This window comes from Octodon degus, unplaced genomic scaffold, assembly GCF_000260255.1.
Source record: "Octodon degus isolate 3935 unplaced genomic scaffold, OctDeg1.0 scaffold00142, whole genome shotgun sequence".
NCBI classification, from domain to species: Eukaryota; Metazoa; Chordata; class Mammalia; order Rodentia; family Octodontidae; genus Octodon; species Octodon degus.
In genome coordinates this window covers 4,973,648-4,981,024 of record NW_004524718.1, presented here as the reverse complement: position 1 = coordinate 4,981,024, position 7,377 = coordinate 4,973,648, and positions in this window count along the sequence as shown.

Below are 7,377 nucleotides of genomic sequence, written 5' to 3'. Positions count from 1 at the left end.
GTTCATGTATACAGCGCAAAACATATTCTTTGTTCCCTTCCTCTCCCACACTGCTCTTCTACCTCAAACTCCCGATTCACTTCTCATTTGAAAATACTTTATTCTAATTTTTTTCTTTGTTTCTCTTTTTTCCATAAGGAAGGATAAACCTGAGGCACATATCGATGAATAGATCTACCTCAAGACCACATTGCTGAGATAAAACAAATGCACATTTAAACATCTCACTGTTTCTCTTCTATGAAAAATGCAAAGTATCAATAAAGACAAAATAGAGGATAGTGAATAGGATATAAAGAGAATCTTTTACAAACAGGAAGGGGAGCAAGTGATGAGGTGGGGGAGGACAGATTTGGAAAAGGCTCTTCTTTTCTAGGGGCACCAAGTAAACTGGGGAGTGCTGCCAAGTTTGCAGAAGACTATATTTTTGTAGAAGGCAAAAAGTTGGAGGCCTAAGTCATGCTATTTTCCTTGGGCTGATGCTGGGTGTAAATTGCACCTAAACCTCCAATGAGAAAGGGGCAAGTTTTATGCAATCTGTGGGTCACTCTGTCTACCTCCTGAACCCTGATGCGATTTCTTTCAGCTTTTGCAATCCTGTCAGCTGAGTCTGTTTTTACTTTCTCCTTGGCAACTTCTACCCTGAGTCACACTGACCTCTGCCTGCCCTAAAGCAAAGAGGGGGGCTGGATCTTTGGGCTCTTGTTGTGAGCTTGTGGGAAGAAATAGGGATAGACTTCTGGAGGCCCTGGTTTGCAGTCTCCCTTACTGGCATATTTGCATTTTTTTAAAGCCATCAATTTTATACTATTAAAGGGAAGAAGAGACAAACAAATGTTTTTCATATGGAGTCTGAACAATCCATGACTTTTCGGTCACTTCCTTGGTCTTTAAAGTACATCTTGTTCACCTCAGAAGACTCTATACAGCCTGATATTTGACTATATTCCCTAGCCTATAGATCTAAGATCTAACTCCTTCATGCTTTACAAAATATCAGTAATGGGCCAGCCAAACAACTCAGAGGATTAAAGCATCTGCAAGCAGGCGCAGGGAACTGGGGTTCATTCCCCAGGCCTGCGGTGTCTGCCCCATCCCTGGGGTGTGCTGAGATGGCAACTGAAACTGGGCATGGCGGTGCGTGCCTGTAATCCCAGCTCTTGGGAGGCTGTAAACAGGAGAATCACTATGAGTCCAATTCAGTAGTGAGACCCTGAGTACCCTGTATACTCTTCCCTAAGATACACAAAAAAACATATATTTGTAATGTGTTGACTTTTATATTTGTCTTTCCCTCTGGGCAAACTTCTTAGTAACTTCACCATATCAGCTTCACCTATGTCATCAAGCCACCATTGCCTAAATGCCTCTAAAACATTAGGAAGGTGACTCATAAATATAACAAATGGTCAGCTAAATCATTATACCTATGTGTCTCTTTATTCATCCCACACTTATGAAGAAAGGAAAAGAAGTTGACTGGTATTAAGGTCTAAATTCACAAAACAATTGCCATGCTGTGCTTTAACAAACAATTTGAAGTCAAGTTTCTATTGCCTTCAGAAGAAATCTGTTCAATTTCACAGAGGCCAACCAAAAAGCAGTTGACGAAGAGAGAGATATCCGAACAAGCCCAGTCCACCCAGCTTGCCAGGAAGCGTCCAAGCCTCAGCTGTTAAAGAAAAGCTGCTCCAGGCCACTGTGGTCAGTGCCCTGGGACCCAGGGTTTTCAGGGCTTCGTTCTCACAGCGGGCTGAGTGGACAACACCTTGGGATTGTCCAGGGCGGGTTTAGAACCACACACCCAAGATGGGGCTGGAATAGAGACAGAGTGGAGAGGGGAAGGCAGCAAGCAATATAAAAGCACAGGAAATTCCCCTTAACTGGAAAATGTTACAAAGATGGGAACCGATTACATTAGCACATAACACAACTGTACATGTTTCTGAGACATATTTAAGTTGCAGAGAAAGCAGATGTAAGGCAATGTGATGCTTGCTCTTGCAAGGGAATGTGTTCTGGAGAATCTTTAGCTGGAGACTGCTTTTGTATGTGTCTGAGATGGCAGGACAGAGAGGGAAAAATTTAAAAGGAAAAATCACCCTGGATCCGGGAATCTGAAATAGGTGGGATGCAGTAGAATTCAGAATTTCAGTACAAGAGTACTGAGCAATACATGTTTCCCTGAATTCTGTATTTTTCAACACATGATATAAATTTGTAGATATTTGTCTGAAAATAGCATAACTTTAAATGACAGTCTGCTAAATTAGTATTTAGTATGAAACGTTGTTTAATATAGAATGATATGATAGTCACTTTTTCTATATATGTTTTGAAAATAATAGTAACTTTATTGGATAGAAGGGAACACATACTATAAAATTTTTATTTTTGAGAAAGTGAATCTTGTGAATCCATACATTTTCAAGAACTTTTTCCATCCATCTGCACATGCGCTTAATTCTGCTCTTACCCAGTTTGCATTCCATAGACATTACTAAAATCGCTCCTTTCCTATGCTCCTAGCTCTGCTGCTTTTCTTCTCCATCTCTGTATGGACTGGAGAGTAGCATGCTTCGCCAAATGCAGTCACCGTCGCCGCTGTGTGTGGCTGAGCAGCTGAAGGCAGCTGGAAGAGCACAGGGAAACACTGAGCCGTTTCCAAGCACATAGAGCAGTGCTATGATTTTCATAGTTCAGTCTCCCATTCGCCGAGGTCACTATTCAGACTTTCTTTGCTCCATTCTCTAGCTTCCATTTCTTCCAACTCATCCTCACACCTTTTCTTCTCACCTCACTGATAAGGGAAGCAGAATAAACTTTCTTATGTTTTATTACCCAGAATTTCAAAGCTACCTGTGTCTATACTGTTACACTCTGTCTACTTTCATCTTACATTGGGGAACTGCCCATGCTTCTAACTGTGGCCTATCTATCCCTTGTATACTAAATGTCATCTTCTGTTCAAACGTTGTGCTTCTGGAACTAATTTTCATTGCTGCAATACTATTGATCACCACTTATAATGTATTAGATTTCTCTGAACCGCATACAGAACTGCTGTGCTATGTCTCAAAACAAACTCAACTAAACAAACATCAAACTCATCCCCATAGGCTCCTTCAGCTATTGTCCAATTTCTTTCTCTGATGTTTGGCAAAGGTACTAGAATGAATTGCTTATCTTGTCTACATTTTCCCATTTGACATGTCTTATCAACTTATTTGTATCAGAATTTCATTTTTACACAGGTTGTTAATTCACATCATGTTGCAATGTCCGATACTCAAGGTTGTCACGTAACTTGGTCTCCTATAGATCATGATTTGGCTAACTAATTCTAAAAAACTTTCTTCCTTGGTTTCTGAGATAGAACATTGTGTTCCTTGACTGCACCATCTCTCCCCAGGATCCTGTGGACTTTCTGCTTCCAATTCTCTCTCCTCACAAGTCGACTGGATGAAAATTCTGTCTAGTGATTCCATGTAACTCCTGTAACCCAGGTGACTCCTATATTTATGTCTATGACACTGACCACTCTCGTGTCAGTCTAAGATATCTAACTGTTTGTGTGACCTCTCCTCTCAACTGAACTGTGCTAAAAGCTTATCATTCCCAGACAAAAATTTTTAATTTTTTTGCTAAATCTGTTCTTCTAACTTTCCTTATTTTGGGAAATGAACCCACATTTACTCTGTTGCTCAGACCCAAAAGTAAGGACTTAACCTCTTGCTTTCACATGTAATATATCAGAAAAAATTGGTAGCTACACTTTTGACTTTCAAAGCATACTCAGTTCCTCTCCTTTCCACACTTACCCTTAACAGCTAAGCTCTAGGTCACTGAGTGGGAGAGTCCTGTGAGAGATGGATGATTGAAGGAGGGTGTTTTATTTTGTAGTTTTCTTTGAAAAACTGAATGCCTCAATTCATGTTGTCTAATCCCTTTACTGAAGTCAATAGAGACAGTCAAATTACATTATAGTTAAATATTTAAAGTTTAAGAATATTAAGAGCACATCCTAATGAATCAGGGTTTTTGTTGTTAGGAAAAGGAGGTTTTCAAAATGCTTCCTTGCTACACTTTAAGGACCTAAATAAAACCATATGGCAATTAATATTTGAGGATATTTTAGTGATTGGCAAGTACTAATATGTGGCAGAAAGATGATCTTGTGCCACATGATGATTCAAGTGCAAGATGACAGAAATTCTAGCTCTCTTCCTGCCAAGTAGGCAAATCACTTAACCTCTGTGTGTTTCCCACTCTGTGCTGGGATCAGCAAATACCTGATATTACAGCAGAGCTGTTACACAGAGAGATGAGAAACACATGTGGAAGGTTTCACACATTAGTAAAGAAAGAAAAATATGCAATACTTCAGATTCTCAAAGCTGAAAGAAAACTAAAGGTCGCTCATTTATTTATTTAGACTTTTATTTTTTGAAAATATTTACAATAAAAGAAAGCAAACTTATATTGAAAAAGACAGGAAGTTTCCAGTTACACACTAATCTTTCTGCATCCCCATGGAATGGCTGAATGTATCATGATGTCAACATTAATACTGCATTTTCATGTACACAGTGGTTTTACTATGTATGAAACACTGTACTTAGTGGTTCAGAAAGGTGTCTGTAGCCAGTCAGGAATTTCTTTTCTTAGAAGCAATGTCACTCATAACATTTATATTCTCTCAAAGATTCTCTCCCTGGTGGCTTAGATATTGGTCTCCAACTTGTTGCATTTTGGTATTTTTACCTGGACTGTTAAAACAAAATGGGTAAGGTGGTGCAGTACTAAGAGAAATTTTTTAAAATGTGTTTACTCACTAAGAATTCAGATCAGTTAAAATTTGAGAGAGGTTTTAGTTTTCGTCCTATGTTAGTCTATTTAGATTATCTGCAATTTTCCATATTAACGAGTACTAAAATTAAGGGCCGGCTAAATAGTTTTGCGGATTAAAGCACTTGTTTAGGCAGACAGGGGTCTGCTCTGTTAGATCCTGGGGTGCCGTGCTGCATCCCCCCACCACACTGAGATGGTGATTGAGTCTGGGTGTAGTGGTGCACACCTGTAATCCCAGATCATTGGAAGGCTGAAAACAGGGGGATTACTATGAATGCAATCTATGTACTGAGACCCTGTACACCCTGTATATGCTGTAGACCATGTAGATCCTTATTAAAATACAAAAAAAATAAACAAACAAGTATTAAAGTTGCATATTATTGAGGTTTCATAAATTTCAAAGAGAAATATTTATTTAATAACTTTTGCATTAAGTAACAGCATCTTAATCTTGTCATGCTATTTACTTAATATATTTACTTTAATTACTGTGGAGAGCTATCAAAGCTTGGCCTCTGACAAAGTCATGTCAAGTTTGGAGAATCTGCAAAGCAGAGCTTCATATGGATATGTCTCCGCAAACCCCCTGGGAATTGTTAGGCTTATGGTTCACATGAAGGGGAGCATATAATTAATCACCTGGGGTTTTGGCATAATTAAGTGCTTAAAGTTCTTATAGAGGTTGACTCTGTATCTCTTACCTTGTGAACCTGAAAAAAGGGACAAGCCTAAGCCGGGAACATTCAACAATAACAAGGAAGTTTAGAGTCAAGATGCTGAGGTAGTAAAAAAGTACCCCCGAGAGTATAGAGTTTTAGTGAAGCAGAAATAGAGCAGACAGGACAGTGGTTAATTAAGTTTCCATGACTAAGTCCTCACTGACCTTGAAAGGCTAGGGGAGAACCTGTACCGTAACATCATGTAACTCAGTTGTGTCCCAAATTTTATGATGAAGGAGATTATGGGACCACAGAGGAAAGTGATCGATGATGTAGAGTGTGCCTAAGGAGAGTCACATGGAGAAAAAACATTCTTTCAGACTTTCACAAAGAGCAAATTGGCCAAGCAATGGCTGTGACTCATCCACATGACTGACACTGACAAAGGATCTACAAAATGCGGCACAGGGTTTCAGGATAAGTCCTGAGGGGATTTGACTGATCTTGGCAGATACAAAAGTTACATTTCTTGCTATATAGGTCTTGCTTTATCTTGGTCTTAACCATCCAGCAGAAAAGAATTAAAACGAAGTGTAACAAATGAAGCCATATTAATATGCTGAGCTGTAAAAGGTTCAAGTCAACAACTTCTGACATTGCCAGTCCTATGGGTAACCCACTACTATTATGGACTACTGGACTATATTGGATTATTTTGCTGAATTCATGCACTTACAATATTTAAATGACAATGGAATACCCATCTCTTACAAAACTAAATAAAAAGGCGATCATGTCTGCATCTTGTACTCTGACTAACCACTAAGAAGACAACAATATTCAATGTATTAATTATTGAAACTGTCCTACTACTCGGTTTTGAAACTATCTCATTGCTATTTGTTTCTCAATAAGCTTATTTTTAAAAAAGTTTCCATGACTACTCCTGGTTTATACTGTCTACTCATATTAATCAAAATTTAAATTGTTTTTTGCTTATAGATGAAAACCACATCTGTTAATCTTGCATGAAGAAAGCTTATGCAATCACTCATGTATAAATAAAAGCTGCTGATTTTGCTCTGGGTTGAAGAGACACACTCTTCCCTCCTAACCCCACTATGCTTCTCTGAGTCTTTATTCTTTGTGTCTCACTTTCCTCTCTCCTCATGCTATTGTTCTCTGGATGCTGAGGCTGGACCTTGGCAAATTACTTTGTGTTTACTTTCACACTTTATTTCTGAATTTTAACAAATTTTTAAAATATTATAGCTGGGCGTGGTAGTGCATGAATGCAGCCCCAGCGTTTGGGAGATTGAGGTGAGGAGATCCTCACGTAGCTGAGGGCAGCCAGGACTATGCAGTGAGACATGTCTCAAAATAACTAACTTAGTTAGACAGAAGCAGTCATAACTAGCCTGAACTTCCACCTTCCTTTTTCTCAACATCAGTATTTTGGTCTTGTGCAATGAAACAGTTTTCTAGGAACTGAGCTCATTTAATGAGTTGTGTGCCTTTCTAAATGTACTAAATCAATCTGTTCTCTGTTGTCACATGTTCATACCCAATCATATTTTGTATTACATCTATGATATTTATGCATGACCTGATGTAAAATTAACATTTCTGACGGTCTGACATTGCTTGAAATTGAAATTATCTGTGCCTACTACATGCAAGGAAGAAATATAAAATGTTCATCCTGTAACAAGACAAAAAACTTAACAAAAACTGTTTTATGTGGTGCATGTCTGGTCCACTGGGGAGGCTGAAAACAGGAGTATAACTATGAGTCTCAGCTGCATAGTGAGACCTTGTACCACTTTTATGAGACTCAAAAAATATAATTATTCCTGCCCTTAAA